At 40.6% G+C, this 16551-nt stretch overlaps 1 protein-coding gene across 6 annotated transcripts in view; it reads left to right on the top strand.

Moving 5' to 3' along the window:
- The window catches only part of Mtus1 (microtubule associated tumor suppressor 1), a 173183-nt gene that overhangs the window by 714 nt on the left and 155918 nt on the right, over positions 1 to 16551 (top strand). The gene's annotated exons all lie outside the window — the stretch shown is intronic.

The following is a 16551-nucleotide window of genomic DNA, read 5'->3' on the forward strand; positions in this document are numbered from 1 at the left end:
GCGGTGCCGAGGTGGGCGGAGAGCGGGGAGCAGCCGGGCGGGTCAGCGGCTGCTGCGCGGTCACCTGGAAAGCACCCGGCGGCTGAGCAGTCGGCTGGCGGCGGTCAGGACGCCGACCCGCGGGCCCGCAGCCCCGGGCTTCTCGCGGGGCGGTTTGCTCGGGCCGGTTCTCGGCAGGAGGAATAGGCTGGAAACGTGGGAGAAACGTGGCTGCTGCGGCTCCCGGGGCGCGGGCGCTGGCGCGTTACTTCCTGCGCGTGTACTTGTAAGCGCTGGAAACCCACTTCTAACTGGGGTCACCTCGGGGAGTGCTCGTAGCACTTACTGCACCTTACTGTAACTTTTTAGCTCTTTTAACATATTCGTATGTGACTACTTTGGCAAAATCTGTTTGATTTTGAGCTCTTTCTTGAGGGTGAGAATGAAGACGTTAGGTTCTTTTTAGCGTTCATAGTTGCCCGTACTCTGTCAAATACCATTTATTTTAAGCAGTCGGTGTTCTAAGAAAGGAAATCCAGTGTATTTTGTTTGTTTGAATAATACCGAAATCATAGGCAAAACAGGAGGAAGAAAGCTTTTATGTTTTGCCAGGTGACTGGAGTCAGTCTCAGGGCTGGAAGTGAGGCCGAGAGGGGACTCCGAGAGCGGGGTCCCACTTAGGAGGGAGGGGGATTTAAAAGAAGACTTTGCTCCCTGTAACCCAGGACCTCTTTACGGAGTTTGAGTACAGCCAGATAACAAAGAGTGCGGATACTTTGAAAAGAGAGGCATAAATGGAATTGTAGTTCCACAAACTTTTCAGGGGTGCTTAACGCAGAAATAGAATGGACCGTTTAAATTAAAATGACAGAAATACCCTATTTTGTAGAGTATTACAGTGTAGAAAAGTGCTTTTATACAATTTTTCTTAAGTACTGTATCATGTAAAAAAAGTTCTGCCAAAAATGTTTGAGCTATTTGCTTATCCTTAAAAAATAAAACTTAGCAATGCACTTTAGTTTAAAACAAGTTATTGGGGCTGGGGATTTAGCTCAGTGGCACAGCGCCTGCCTGGCAAGCGTGAAGTCTTGAGTTCGATTCCTGGTACCAAAACAAAACAAAACAAAACAAAACAACAAGTTATTTATGTAATTTGCACCACTATTTCCCATCTGTTTTCTCTGGGGCACCCCTCCCCCACAGTCCCCATTGCTCCAGAGCCTCTTGCATGCTAAACACATGCTCTACCACTGAGGAATGCATATCCCTTAGCCCCACAGCCTGTTCTTTTTAGAACCAGGTTTTTGGGAGTAAGTAGTTCTTGGTAGAGGTCTGCACCTTTTAATTAAATGTCAGTAATTTAAGGTTAATTTTGTAGTGTTTAGTAGGATTATGAAATTCTACAGAAATTTCTTATACTATTTCTTGGAAACTAAACTGTAGTTTCAGACTAAAGCATTTAAAAAGCATATCACCTGATGCCAGGCGTGGTGGTGCACATCTGTAATGCCAACACTCTGGGAGGCTGAGGCAGGAGGATTACAAGTTGGAGCCCAGCCTGAACAACTGAGCAAGACCCTGTCTCAAAAATAATAAAATAAAAAGGACTGGAGATGTAGCTCAGTGAGAAGGCCCTGGGTTCCCTCCCTAGCACCACACACAAAAGCTAGTTGTTTTAGTTTATTGTTTTTAGTTATTGTTTATTCATTTTTAATTGAATGTTAGTACCAGATTTTTCTCTTCATGTTAATACTTTTTGATTGGTAAGAGCCTTTTATGGATTCTCAGAAAACACTCACCATTTACATTGCAGACATTTTCTTCATGTTGTCTTTGCCTCATAAACATGGTTAGAATAGTGCTGACTTACAGAAATACAAATGTTGAATCTATTGACTTTTTCAAAAAGAATTTTTAACACCTCTACATCATAGTTTAAGAGTTATATGTATATGTGGCTTTAAAAGAAACCCCTCCCCATTCTTTTCAAATCCTTTACAACTTCTGGGCCCTGGAGTAGAGACTTTCGCAAGGCTTTAGCATTTGTTGATGGGAAATCCTTGTTGTAGCATGTATCACTAGGACCAACATTCTTTGAAGTCACAGCAGAAAGTTCTAAATCCCAGGGATTGAGTCATCCAGATTTGTTGTTCTGTGATTATGTAAATTAGGCACAAAATCCATTTATTTCCAATAGTCCGCTTGTAGTGGTTTTTGTTTGTTGTTGTTTTTTTGTCTTGTCTTTTTGAGACTGGCTTTCACTGTGCAGTTCTGGCTGGGCTTGAACTGATTTTGTTGTCCAGGCTGGCCTCGAACTTGCAGTGATCCTGCTGCCTCAGCCTTCTGAGGGCTGGGATTGTAGGTGTGCACCGCCACACCTGGATTTATAGTGGTATTTTAACAGACTTCTTTTAATATTCATTATTGTAGTTTTGTATGCTGAATTGTTGATGACTCTTTTCTTGAAGTCCAGATAGATGTATGTGTAGTTTGAAGTTGTTCCCAAATTAATTTCCAACATTATGAAACAAGTATTTGTTTGAAGGAGACAAAAAAAAACCCTCACTGATTTCCCAAATTTGAGCTATCTTTCCACACTGTGGAAGTTTAAATATACCCTGTGGATTTTTAAAAAATCCTCACTGAACAAAGTTTTCTTTGAGAGCCCAAGTCCTTCTCTTTCATTCTGTCTTGAGCCTAAGGATGTACTTGAGCTGTGAGGATGAGGTTGGTGTTCAGGTGTTTGGGGCATTAAAAAATGGCCCTGGACTTTCTCTGGAGACAGGTAGGCCTAGGACGAGGTAACCGCTTAGCTGCAGGTGCTTAGACAGCGGTAACTGAGACCTCCAGAGGACTTCAGTGGTAGTGACCAGGGTCCGGATCCCATCCTGCAGGAAAAGCGGGGACTAGATGGTGTGGTATAACCTCAGCCTGCCTGAAATCGGGGGCCAAAAAGGTTCTTTGGCCAGACGTCTCCATAGTTGGCTTAGGACATTAAATTTGTCTAGCAGATTGATTTCTAAAATTTTACAAATACCCTGATGATTGTGTGTGTGTGTGTGTGTGTGTGTGAGAGAGAGAGAGAGAGAGAGAGAGAGAGAGAGAGAGAGATAAAGAGAAAGAGAAAGAAAAGGGGTTGGGGGTTGGAGTCAGCACCTTGCACTTGCCAGGGAAGTGTTCTACCCTTGGCTGAATCCTCATCTCCTGATGGTTATATTTTAAAAATGACTTTGGTATGCTTTGAAATCAGTTATTACTCTTTCATGTGGGCAGTTTTCTGTAACAGTGTTAATGTCTGACTTTTTCTTGTTCACTTGGGCCAAACTGAAGAAAAAAGATTTTCCATTTTAGGAAGGATGGATATGGAGGCAAATCTTTACAATGTGGATAGGTACAATAAAACTTCATTTTCGTATATGCCATAAACTAATTTGCATTTTGTGTTTGCCCTATGTCCAAATGTTACATAATCAAGGAAGAAAGGGGCTGGTTTGGTGTGCATGCCCATAATCCCAGCACACTGGGAGGCTGAATGTATGTGGCTGAGTGTGAAGGCTCAATCCCAAGAACATTAGGAAGGAAGGAGAAAAGGTTTGCTCAACAAATTGAGTAAATAAGGTTGAAGCTAGAAGGTGCTCTCTTAATAACTAGCTTTTAAGCACTTCAGAAGTACATACTTGCATATACATCTTTGATTTACAGAACCTAATTTGTTCATTGCAGCTGGTAGGTTTTCCTGACACTTAGTTTAAACTCCACATCAAATAGTAATAAAAATGTATTGCTTATTGCTTGTAGGCACATGCATAAATTAAGAATGTTCTTGCTTATGTATTAGTTACACAAGTAAAAGAAACAACACATCTTGCTTTCATTGTAATTTAAAAATGTTAATTCATTCTGAAGTTGTAAAACTGAGTAGAGGTGATTTCTTTTTTTCTTTTTCCAATACTGGGAAAAGTAACTTTGCACTAATCTATACCACCAGCTCTTTTTAATTTTGAGGCAAGGTCTCACTAAGGTGCTAATTTGGTGTGTCTGCCTCTCAGAGTGTTGGAATTAACCACGCCTGGCAAAGTGAAGGTAGTTTTAGTGCCACTTTCCCTTGAGGAGGTACACTGCTGTGTGAGTAGACTCCTTTTGACTGGTGAAAGAAGTGCAGATCTGAGTTTCTCAGACTAGCTAGAAAGGACAAAGGTTGCAAGGAAAGGACTTCCAGGAGGTACTATTGCACCTGAAGGGTCACCAATTTCATGTTTTAGGGAGGGTTGGGCTGGGTGAAGGGCAGGGCAATCAGTGTACCCCAGTGCTAGCCCTGCGAAGGGGAGGGGCAGTTTGAGAACACAGTAGTTTTCTAGGTATAATGCCTTGGAAAGGGAATTTCAAATTATTATGTTACCTTGCTATCATTTTTAAGAATACAGACTTTTGTAGCTTGTAAATTAATTTTATTTTAAGCTCAATGCAGTAGAAAATAAAACTAGCGCTTGAAGGGCAGTCAATCAAAGTACCCTGATCTTCCACACTAACAGAAATGTTTCAGGAAATTTTGTGTCTTAAATTGACATTGGAGAAGGAATCCTCTGGGAAATATACACATTTATGAGAAGAGTAGGAAGAAGAGGTGTAAATACAGTATATGTTTTTATGTAAATAAACACAATTTAGATAATGTTTATAACAGTATTCATTAAACCTTGACTACTGGAGTGTTAGCTTATTGTCTATACTATTTCCACATTGGAAACTTGGTAATATTTAACTCAAGTGTTATTTACATGTATAGCCATACTAAAGGAAAAGTCAATATTTTATCACATTATTTTAGATAAGCAGTTCCTGTGAGGTATTGAGTAGTGTTTAGTGACAAACGAGAAATTAATTTTCTTTTATGTTTATCTTGTAGATTTTCTCATGATTGTTACAAATTGATACCAACTTGAAACTACATGTCCTTTTTTTGGTTGCTTTTTTTTTTTTTGAGACAGGGTCTCACTATATAATGCAAGCTGGCCTTGAAATTGGTTATGTAGCCCAGGCTGGCCTCAAAATCATAGTGATCCTCCTGCCTCAGCCTCCTCAGTGCTAGGATTACAGGCATGCACCCTCTTGCCTAGCTTAACTACATGTCCTTTTAAAATTTAGCTCACTTAGCTAGTTTCATGAACTCAAAATAGAACCCAATATAGATATTAACAGTCTAAGAGATAGCATTCAAACATAGACTACCCGTTTTCTCCATTTCTGTGACAAGGTGATTGAGTTGTATTTTCCAGAATCAGTTAAATCACTGTGCTTTAAAAGTCTTGTTTTTATTATACTGTAAACTGTTGTAGTCATTCTTAGGCAAACTATGGAATTGAATCGTACTACTCACCTAACCCCGATACATTTTAATTGAAGTGAGGATTGCAGAAGTCCTTGCTGGGGACAGAATAAGAAGGATTAAGGAAATGGGTTCAAACGAGTGAGTCACAGCAGGACCTATTTACTACGAAAAATTACTTATTTTATTAGATCCTCAATCTAGACCCCATAGGTGGAACCAAACCATTTTAGCATACAGTTTGGATTTTGTTTTCATATTAAATGCTAAATAAAGTGCCTGTGTATGAAATCCTTGCTGTTACAATATTATATTTGATTTTCATGGGCTTCCAGCACCACACTTTTTATGGTTTGAATGTTGTGGAGTGTGGAAGGACACAGGTGGAAAGAATTTGGCCCCAGTTGTAGGAGGCAATGAGGGTTCGTGTTGCGGGAAATTTTCTTCCCAGGTGTTCCCGTTGTGCCTTGTATTGGAAAGAGCACCAGGTGTCTTGACCAAAAAAACATAGGCTGTGCCGACGTTACCGATTATCTAGACAGTCACCGTTCCTTTGTTTTCCTTACCAGAAATTGAGAAGCAAGACCCTTAGCCCTGCAATCTGTGGCTTCACTTAACTTTCCTAATACTCTTCTGTGATTCCATTTTGCAGTATCTTTTTGTTGTCTCTTGTAAACTTCCTGAGGATAGAGTTTAAACCTTATGATTCTGGGTATATATGTACTTTGGTAATTATTTGTGGCAGATGTAGCCTAGAGTAAGTCATCTAGCGCTCTGATGGCGTGAGCATTTGAAATTCTTTTTTTTCAGTTAGCCACAGCTACTAGAAGTTCTTCTCGGCCCTCACCCCTCATCCAGCGCTGTGCATTCGGTGCACGGAGAGCACAAAGGCAGCCCGGCCTGCCGGGTGTCGCTCAGAAAAGGAGGCCGAAAGGGGCGGGGTATCAGTTCCGCAAGGTGCTGAGTTTCCTCTTCCTTCTGAGTTACTGTTGTGTCGTGCCGTTCTCAGAACATCTGGCACACCCACGTGCAAATACTTACACAGAATTAATTCCGCTTGTGATAATTGATTACCTTCTGCCTCTGTGCAGTCATTTGACAGTTTTTCTTGAATGGAGACTTGGGCTGTTTTCCATTTAGAGAACCAAGTATTTACAACTTACAGAGGAATTCAGATGGCTTTTCAGTCTAAGATTGTCTTTGTCATATTACATTTAATAAGACCTGTGCCAAGTGTATGATGTATGCTTGTATTTCCAGCGTTTGTGAGGCCGAGGCAGGAAGATTGACTGTTTGAGGCCTGCTGGGCCTCATAAGGAGACCCTGTCTCAACAACATCAATAATAATAACAAAAATTTTGTTTCAGAGTAGTTTTGCATTTCTATAAAACTTGTAGTTCACTAGAGTTTCTGATTATGCAACTTGATTTAGTACTCCCATGCAGTATTGAATTTTTGTTTAATATTTAAGAAATATGTGTTTTGATTTCTGATGTTGCTTTATGAAGACAGCAATGCAAAGTATAGAAGGATTTGAATTCCAGTCTGAAAATAAGGGTCGTGCCAATGAAAAGGGAATGGAAGAAGGAAAGTCTCACGTATCTCTTTTCATGAAAAAATTTAAATCATTTTATATTGCAGACTTGACTATTGTTGGAAATGCTGTGTATCGCTCATTGTGCAATATTAATGCAAACTTCTGACTTTGTAGACACGTAATCAAGGGAAAGTTAGTTTCTACTTACGCAGTGTGGGTTTTGATCTTGAGTGAGTAGCCCTCTCCCTCACCTTTGGTGCTGAGTATTGCTTTTTTCCTTTCCTTCCTCCTGTTTTCATTGAATTTGGAATAATAAAGCAGGTATTCCAATATTTAGCTAGATTTTGCTCTTCTTAACAGCACTTATGAGACCTTGGAAACATGCCTTGTTGTAGAATTGGAGAAAATGCTGTGGGGGTCAGGACACTTGGAAAAGGAATGTAATGGTGTACAACTGAGCAGTTAGACCAAATTGAGTTCATGTGTGAGAGCTTCCCTTTAGCAGTGTGACCTTATGTAAGTTGCTTCATGACCTCTATACCCCAGTTACCTGGTGGATACCTTAGGGATAGTACCTATCACTCGGGACTAATTTGCCAATCAGTGCTAATAATCTTCTTTTGTTTATTGTGCTAACTCTCTTTTGATTCACTGATAGGTGTTTGGGTGTTTCATGTAATTTCCATGACTCACTTTTGGTGAAAATGTTGCCTGCATCTGCTTCTGTTCTCTGTTTGGAGTTAAATCCTTGGCACAGAAGCCTGATAACTTTCCCACTTCCTTTCAAAGAGTTGGTTTGTACAGTTACATTTGACCATATTTATTTTTAGAGCTCAGTTTTTCACATCTTAGTTTTCTGTAGGGTTTTGAAATTTGTGAGCTGCTGATAATTTGTTGTATTTGAGCTGTATCTTTTAAAATCCAAGCAGATGCTTTCATCTTTGTGAAAATCTATAAATCATGTTGCCAGTTTGCTATCAGCACTTTCTAAAAGCTTTTAGAGTTGAGTCATCACTTTGAACTAATGAACTTCGGATTTTAATCTATGGAGGGCTTCTGTTCTAATTTCTAACCTGTAACTTAGTCCAAAACATTTATATTTAGAAGTTTCAACTGTAAAATGTTACTGTTGATATAATTAAACACTAAAGTGTTTCTGAGCTTTCATCTTTTAGGCAAAGTCAAACACTGGTTCCATATGTTTTCTGAAAGTACCTTGTAAATGTAAATGTAACACTTTAAGAACATCCTCATTCAGTTAGCACGTCAGCCCTGTGCGTTGGGCAGAGCAGTCATGAGAGCTCAGTTTTGTAGTTAAGGACACCGGGAACCAGAACTATTTGGATAGCTGTTTTGTCTTATGACGAATAAGTGCCATTACAAGAACCTCTACCCATGCATTCCCTGCGCCCAGTGTGATACTACTACTCGACTAGTTTTAATGCCAGTAGAATACTAAGCTACTGCTACCAGGGTTTTCTACACATTGGTGCTACATTGTAATCAAAGTTATGGCGTAGTATGGTTATGTAAAAGTTTAGACGACATAGCTTAGAGTATTATTCTTCTATTTTCTAACCATAAAACATTAAACAGTGTTAAATGTCAGCCACATAGCTTAGTGGCACAAATGGGAAATTGACAGCTAGTGAATTATAGTATATATGGTACAGCCCATTTCTGTGGAACGTTCTAGTTTTCAGACTGCCTTTTCAAAAAGATACAATAAAATTCTATAAGAACAATTCATTGAATCACTTAATTGTACATTTTACAGATTAGTAGTCCAAGTCTTTTTTTTTTTTTGGTACCAGGAATTGAACTCAGGACTTTATACTTGCCAGGCACATCTTGTATGTTGAGTGAAGATTCATATTTATTTTTCTGAAGCTTCTCGTTTTTGTTTTTTGAGAGAGGGTTTCACTGTGTCTTCCAGGCTGGGCTTGAACTTGAAATGTTCCTGCCTTATCTCCTGGACTGGCGAGATTACAGGTGTACACCATCACAGCTGGTGTCTCTGAAACAGTTCTTTCCTATAAAATTCTTGAATTCTGCTTCCTTATTTTAAGCTACACAGAAGCAGGAAATTAGTGAGGGTAAATCCAGATGGAAAAAGTGGTTCCTGGTGTCCATTGGAGCTAGGAAGTCATATATGCCCCATAAAGCCACAGTTTCACCTGAGTCTCACTCAGATGCTTTCTAACCCTCAGGGTCATCAATTCTCTATCATGGAAGTGTCTTCTAAGGAATGTACAATGATAGGGTCTTAAAGTGGGCTCTTTCCTGGAGGTTGACTGCCTTTGACTGCTACTGTGAATTAGATGTGTACATACATTGTCTTTCTGTTTGATGACTTTTGTTGGCCAGTGGAAAGCTTGATCATTTTTAAGTAAAAAGTACAGGAAGTTGATGTTTAATAAAGGTTGGGAGGTACAAGGTAAGGTGCCAATTTGCGTAACTATACACACACAGTGACATTTTTCAATTGGTCTTGGCATGATTCAAATGGAAAATTATTTCCTTTTAGCCAAGTGGACTTTGAAGAGACGTCTGAAGGTTCCAAACAAGGAGTTGTTCTTGGTCATTTAACACTCTTGGGAACAGATTTTATTTTAGCTTTAAATTCTGCCTTGCCTCCTTGGTCTAGCCTTATTTCCTTCAAACAAACAGAGCTACCTTTTAGGCAATTTCCTTGATGAGGTGTATATAATTTATAACTAAAAAGTATGTGTAGGCTTTATGTACAGTCATTTCTTTAGCCCAACTGTACAACCCTTGACAGTGCCCTTGACAAGTACGGAATGTGCATGGTAGTGTGGCTTTAGTTATTTACTTTTATAAACATAGTTCTTTTGTATGGCTCAATACCATTCTGGAACTTAGTTTTATTGTTTTGACTTTCATAGGTACTTACTGATTTTCACGTAAAAGAACTTACTTTTTTTTCCAGTTCTTTGAGACAAGGTCTTACTATGTGTCCCAAGCTGGCAATGAACTCCTGGTCATCCTGCCTTGGTCTCCCAAGTGCTGGGATTACAGACTTGTAGAACCACACCCAGCTGAGAAAAAAGAAGCTCATTTTTGATGAAATTCTGGTAATTATTTACAATATGACATAATGTCTAAAGAAACAAGAACTTATTTTTGTTCACCTGTCTGTCAGGAGATTTTAGAATAGTGCTTTAAATTTTGTCAGTTAATAAATTTTCGAAGGAATGCTAACTTAGATTGATAAATATATTTTAGGTTCTCAGAAGCCTGTTGGCTTCTATCTGTAGGCAACTTGTACATGGCCCTGCCTTGATTTTCAAGCTGGTTGTTTAGTTTGTGGCTATAGTGCCCTGTAGAGTTGTAGCCAGAGATCTACATTTACAGGAGGGTCTGAGTGATTATAGTTAGGTTGTAACAATAAAGTGTAAAGTTCTGAATAAGTATACAAAATGGCAGTAAATAGGATTTCAACTGGGTAGGAAGGATTAATTGCTGCCTTAGTTGTTTTTATTCCTGGGACAAAGTATCCAATACGAACTAGTTAAAGGAGGAAAGGTTTATTTTGGCTCACAGTTTCTGGAGGTTTCAGTCCGTAGTTGGCTGGCTCCAAGGCAGAGAAGCATAGCAGAGAGGCATGGCATAGGAGAAACAATCCATGGCAGGGCAGGGAGAAAGCAGCAAGCAGTGAGCCTTCTTTTCCCTTTTTATTCCATTCATCCTACATGCCTTTTGGTTGGTGCCGTGCACATCCAGGGTGGGCCTTTCCATTATTCACACCTACAACTGTGCTAAACCAACCAGTAGACTACACCAGTTATCACACAATCAATCTAGTATCACATACCCATAACCAGTATCACATATCCATGATCCAGCCACCTTTCAAAAGCCCCATCTATGAGCACAGAAGCCACTGGGGGCAGGGGGATATCTACCATAGATATCAAGCCATAACAGTTGGAAAGCAGATTACAGAAGAAGAACCAGGGAAAAATCTGTAGATTCCACATGAAATAAGGTATGTGTTCCAGAATACACTCTGCTCTTTACTGGCAACATGATCTCTGAAAAATAATTATGGTGAAATTAATACTATTAAATGAAATGCACCTAGCTTAAGTGTACAATTATGAGTTTGGGCAAATATCTATTTAGATAATCAACACATCAGTCAATATTTAGAACTTGTCCATCGTCTCAGAAAGTTCTTGTGGCCAAAGGAACAAGTTGTTAAGCTTCAGTTATCAGTAAGTAAGGATAATAATAAAGCTGTCACAAAAGTTTGCTAACATTTGAACAGTTCCAACTAACAATTGTGTGTGTTAGAAAGTTTCTAAAAATTTCATTTAACTCTAAACCCTATGAGATGGATTGTTATTGTTATATCAGTTTTTATAGGTGAGGAAAATGAGGCCAAGATTATTTTTGACTTTCCAGTGTAACCCAGATACTGAGTCAGTTTGGAAGTTTCATGAATAATGTATACCTTTCAGGTCTATGTGGGTTTGGAGTCTCTGGCTGTATAGCTACAGCTACCAAAAGTTAGGAGGTTTTGTTATGGGAAGGAGGGTAGAAAGAGATCACGGTTACACATTTGACCTTGGCACAGTGGCACATACTTGTAGCTCTAGCAACATGGAAGATGAGGCTGGAGGATGCTTGAGCTCAGGAGTTCAAGGCCATCCTGGGCAACATAGTAAGATTGTCTAAAAAAAAATCCACATTTAAACTGTGTTTACTGTCCATCAGTGCTGTGTATTAACTCTGTTTCTTGGACAGGCTGTTTCTGGAAACGTCAGGTTTAACATCTCTAAAAGGGGAGGAGGAGTGAGGGAGGGTGACTGACACATGAGCTGTCAGTGTGAGAATGCTGTGCGGACTTTGAAGAGCTGTGCCCTGATGTTGCTATCTCTGTCCATGGAAAAAGCTGCTTACTCTCCCATCCTGGCCTCACGCACTGCTAAGTGTGGGCAGAAGTGGAATTGACAACGTGTCAGAGAGAGCTGGTCCTTGCTTGTCAGTCCCTGCTGTGCTGAATGCTGTTTGTAGAGCTCTTTCTCTTGCAAGCTCTCTGATATTCAAAAGCTTTTGATCATTTTTCACCTCTTGCGCCAGCCTCACTGTCCAATACTTGTTGCTAGCTGTGTTAGGAAAGTCTTTTTTTAAAAAGATGGGTGTGGTATGCAGGACTGTAACCCCAGCACTCAGTACCTCAGTCTCGGGGACCCCTGATAGCATCACAGAAGGGTGAGGGTTGTCCTGTCCAGGTGCTGCTTCCAGGCCTCTGGCCTCTGCTGAGAGCACACACTGTTCTTATGGGAGACAAAAGTCCTCGTTCACTTCCTAACTGCTTTAAACTCAGCTGAACTGCCATGTCACCAGGACCCACAGATCTGTGAGACAGAACAGTGGCCCTGGCCTTGGTCAGTCTGGAATTTGTTGACCCCAACTGAGGTTGCCTTTAAGGTAGGAGCCAGCAAGTTACTGCATTGTTTCTGTTGAGAATTTATTGCCAGGGGTAATTATTAAGTTTCTGTCTTGACTGGTGGTTAATTTTAAACGTACTAGTGATTCTAAAGGCTGTCAAAATTAGGCTGTCTTACCTTTGGAGCCATCCCAAGATTGTTTTCATGGAATTAAAGGCTTTGAGTTGAACACATGATCCATAGAAATATAAAACCAACAAAGCCCAACTTGTGAATTGCTGAATGCTTCTCATAGCATAACAGTGTGTCTATTAAAAGTTTTTTGTTGTATAAAATATTATACCATATATTCCTCTATGTTTGTTGAGGACACATTCTAAGATCTGGTAGATTCTTTCTTCCTACACTCCCATCTAAGAGATACAAAATGTAGCCATTATTGGAGCAGGGAGATTTTGTTCGGCTCTTAAGGGGAAAGGGCACTTGGCTGGGTTCCTTAGTTGTGCCCTGTTGTTGCTATCTCTGTCCATGGTGAGTTAGACATGGGTGTCCTCCCTGTCAGCCCACTGGACATTCTTGCTGCGTTCACAGGAGTCTTCCTAGCCTTCCTGGGGCTTGCCTGGTTTCAGTAGACGGCCTCATTATATTTAGGGCCAAGTTAGGAATCAGACGGGCTGCCAGCCTAAAAATAGTCATGGCTTGCAAAGAGGGCCCGAATGGCACAGACCCACACGGCCTCCTGCTGCCAGACGATAGTCACGAAGGAGGGAAGGAGGTGATCACGCGGGAAGGGTGAGTTGTGGGAAGACGGTGTGCAGGTCCAAGTGTCTTCTTTCTGACTTACCGTAGGGAGAAGTAATGTTTTAACGACCAACTTTAAAAACATTTAGAATAGTAAATATTGAGACTTCTTTTTATGAATCTGGGCCACTGGATTATATTTCTAAATGATTCTAATTTGCAAGAAACTCTTTAATGTTTAATGTTGATCACAGTAAGTCCCAGGAATTGAAACAGTAACATGCCTTGTTTCCTGTATGCTGCCTTGGAACACAAAGTAAAGCAGTGTTCTAGAACTTGCAGACAATAGGCCACTTAAACAAAGGCCTATATATTTAAAACTGGCAGTTATTGGGAGGCTCATTTAACATTCTTACTGGAAACTCTGTGGATACAATATGATACAAATTTTTGTTGGCGTCAAATGGGCCAGAAGACTTCAAGTCATAAAGATTAAACCTGGTCAGAAGGCTGAGAGCAGTACCATTTCCTCATAGCCTGCTGAGGGCAGTTGTAGAGGTCTGATTAGATAAGAGCGGGAAAGTGCAGTGTTCTTTTTGAACTCCTTGACTTAACAAGGAACAGTCCTTGATTTCTCAGGGATTTGGCCAGTGCATTATTGCATCTCCTGGTCGGCTGTTAAGTCTGGGCAGGGTGATATGATTTGGGAGTGGCAACAAGGCCCCCCCCCCCACGTTTCTTGTCTCCTTTAGCACAGAGGTTGATCTGTTGTTAATTATTGTTTGTGTTAGTCACTGTGGTGAAGCACCCAGACAGTTAATTTAGAAAACGTTTGTTTTGGCTCATGGCTCTGGAAGTTCCAATCTGAGATTAGGTGGCCCTATGACCTTGCACCTCTAGCAAGGGGGAAACGTAACAGGAGTGTGTGTGGTGTCCTGCCTATGTCATGAGCCAGGAAGCAAGGAAAAAGCAGGAAGTAGGGCCCCACAGTCCCCTTCAGGGGCCACACCCCAGTGACCTAAGGACCTGCCATTAGCTGCCACCTCCCAGCAGTGCACAGCACCTCCTGGCAGTGCCACCCTTCAACACATGGCCCTCTGGGGGCACACACTCACACTGCCACATTGTCCGGATCCGTGGTCCCTTCCCTATGGTAGTGTGCTGAGAAGCATTACACCATTTTGCTTGCTGATGGAGATGATATTGTACGGAGGCAACAAGTAATGGTTTTCCCAGTTAGAGACAGTGGTGGCCTGGGCTAGGGGACAGTAGTGAGGTGAGAAATGGTTGCATTTGGGTTGTGTTTTCAAAGGGGCGCCATTGGCATTTTTGCTGTGATGAGAGGGAGAGTCCTAGGTTTTCCATGTGATCAGCCTGGGTGCCCAGTGGTGCCTGTTACTGAGAGTGAGAACACAGAGAAAAGAGTGAAGTGGCAGGGCTCTGGGAGCCTGGAACTTTCTTTTAGAATAAATATGCAAATAGTTGTTAAATGATGGTTGAGTAGTCAAATTTTGAGCAGTGAGGGCAAAATTAGGGCTAGAGATATGTTTGTGGGCGCTTCATCAGTGTGTATGAAAACAAGATGTGGGTGCAGAAGAGAAAGGGGATGAGGGCCAAGACCCACCTTACCCTCAGCTCATGGAGGCTGGATAGAGAAGAATCTCATAGGCATTTACCACAGAGAAAAAAGTCTGAGTTTTGGCATAAAGTCAAGGTAGGGAGTAGTGCTTCTGAAGCCAAGTTTAAGAGGTGTCCTTGAGCTTGATCCCCATAATGTGAAGAGTTTTGCTTAGCAATCAGGGAACATTTTGGATAGCTTTTTGGTCTGCCTGTGTGTGTAATCACTGAGAATCTTTGATGAGCTTCAGCAAACCTTGGTAAATAAATCATGGTGAATTCAGCTCAAAGGAAAAACAGGTACAGCACAATATATTGGTCAGCTTTTTGTCACTGTGACCAAAATGCCAGACATGCACAACTTAAAAGAGGAAAGGTTTATTTTTCCCCGTGCTTTCAAAAGTTTCTGTTCACGATAGGTTGGCTCCACAGCAGGAGCATCACGGAGGAGAGGGGTTGTGGTGGTAGAAGAAGGCTGCTCACTCTCAGCAGCCTGAAAGAAGAGTGCTGAGGAGGAGCCAGAGAGGATGGTGTCAGGGACCAACAGAGTCCTGAAGATCACCCCTCCATGACCCACCCAGACACAGCCAGGAGCGTGCTTTGCTAATGTAGGCAGCTTTCAGTCTAATCAGGCTGACAAGATTAACAATCAGACAAGCCTGTTAAAAATACCAGATCATGGGATTTAGTTATCCTTAGGTCTACCACCTTTGAAGGAAATAGTTACGTTCTGTTAATAATTTTTAGAAAGTAACAGTGGATGGAGGAATTGTTTTACTCTTTGAAGGTTCCTAAAGTCCAAACACTTCTTTCCGGCTCCAGGTTACTGTCTGTAGTGCTGTTGTAAGGTTATCTTTGCAAGAACTCTTCCTTCAGAGGTCTCATTCTGTATCATGCCAAAAAATTAAAATATAACCACACTGTATATTTAAACAGTTGAGTTGACGTTGACTGTAGATATAAAGGTGCATTTAGAAACCCTTACCTGCGACTTATAAGTCAAGTCTGAGCTAGACTGGTGACTTTTTCAGAGATGCTTTCCTTGACCCCAACTCCTGTAATAGTGATCAGTGTTTGTACTTTTCTGCATTAGCTGCAATTTGTATAGTTATGCTTATTTTTGTCTCTTTTATTCCCTTTATAGTGGCTCCTTGTGAAGTATTTGGCATAAGATGGGTTACTGGTAGATTTGCCAGATAGTATTAGAAGAGGTTCTTAGAGGTACCTTAGTGGCTTTGGTGTCGTTTCCAAGCTCAGTGTTTCCTTTAAGCACGACTTACTGAGATATAATTTACACATAGCAACTTTGTCCCTTTTTCATATTTAACATAGTTCATTGAGTTCTGATAAGCACATACAGATGTGTAACTCCCACCCACAAAGAAGAGAAATTTCTGTCATACCAAAAGTCTTGTTGTGCTTTCAGTCGTCTTTCCCCATTCCTAAGGGTTCATTGATCTTGTCCTTATAGTTTTGCCTTTCTGGAATTTCATATAGAACTACCTACTATGTTGTCTTTTGTATCTTTCACTTCGGATGTGTATTTGAGATACATTTGTGTCAGTTGTTTACCTTTTATTGCTGAGTGGTATTTCATTATATGGATTATTCTTTTTTTCTTTTTTTAGTACACCTGCCAGTAATGGACATTTGAACTACTTCTAGTTTTTAGCAATTAGGGTGTTCTCTCTAGTTGTGATTAGTAACAGGCAAGAAATTAAAACAGCATTGATGACCCGCTGCTCCATATCCCCATCCACACCTGCTTCTATTATCTTTGTCCTTTTTTAAAAAGTATTTTACATGACTATAACTATAAAACAGAAATATTTTTCTTGGTTGTTTGGTAAATTGCATAGTTTTTAATGATTGTACAGTATCTAATTGAGTTACTGTATTGTAATTTTCTAATTAGTTTTTGTTGTTGACATTTA

Source organism: Chinchilla lanigera, unplaced genomic scaffold (genome assembly GCF_000276665.1).
Source record: "Chinchilla lanigera isolate Chin_1 unplaced genomic scaffold, ChiLan1.0 scaffold00151, whole genome shotgun sequence".
Taxonomy (NCBI): Eukaryota; Metazoa; Chordata; class Mammalia; order Rodentia; family Chinchillidae; genus Chinchilla; species Chinchilla lanigera.